The 815-nt window shown below is 41.7% G+C and overlaps 1 non-coding gene across 1 annotated transcript; it reads left to right on the top strand.

Moving 5' to 3' along the window:
• Positions 1–401: 401 nt before the first annotated feature.
• LOC130032209 (small nucleolar RNA SNORA72) lies at positions 402–533 on the top strand. Its single transcript, XR_008793764.1, has one exon. It is a non-coding gene; the product is annotated as a small nucleolar RNA SNORA72 (small nucleolar RNA).
• The last annotated feature ends 282 nt before the right edge of the window (positions 534–815 follow it).

Below are 815 nucleotides of genomic sequence, written 5' to 3' on the forward strand. Positions count from 1 at the left end.
CCCAGTGATGCACAGGGGTTACTCCAGGTTCATGCACTCAGGAATTACTCCAGACGGTGCTCAGGAGACCATATGGGATGGTGGGAATCGAACCCGGGTCGGCAGCGTGCAAGGCAAATGCCCTACCCGCTGTGCTATCACTCCAGCCCATGCGTGGGAACACTTTTTAAAAATAAGAAGAAGTTGTTCTCCAAGACCTGGCTTCGTTGCTTGGCCTCTGTTATTTTAGCCACTCCCCAGATTTTCAACTACCAGAATTTCTTGGATGTATTGTATTCAAGTGATCAAGTGATCAGAATTTCTTTAACCTTTCAGGAGAAGTTTCTGAATGTTTTCTAGGATGGAGTAAAGTTGTCACTTAGTAATCAGGATGTGCTGCAGAATTAAACTGACATAAGACAATGAGAATATTCTCATGTCTGATTTTGTACTAATTAGGACAGATAAAATATTCACTATAAAAAGACCATGTGTTTCCCCAGACCTTCTTCTTTACCCACCTAGGTCTAGTTTTAGAAGTGGTGGTGATAAATGAAAACAGTCACAACTGACTGACAGATTGAGAAGAGGAAAAGAAAATCATTACATATGCTGGCATGGGAGTTTTACAAAGATCTGAGACTTAACAGGGGGCCAGAACATTGAGATTTATCCTGAGCTGAGGAACTGAATAGGGGTGTGGGAAAGCGAGGGGGAAATAATGTCTGGTAAATAAAGATTTTCTTGCTGTGCAGGTAACTCTCAGGTGAAAAAAGTTTTCTCTAGTAGTAGCTCTCTTTCTGGCCTAGGAACCTTTTTAATGGAAATTTCCTTTG

The sequence above is a fragment of the Sorex fumeus genome, unplaced genomic scaffold (genome assembly GCF_029834395.1).
Source record: "Sorex fumeus unplaced genomic scaffold, SorFum_2.1 ptg000047l, whole genome shotgun sequence".
Taxonomy (NCBI): Eukaryota; Metazoa; Chordata; class Mammalia; order Eulipotyphla; family Soricidae; genus Sorex; species Sorex fumeus.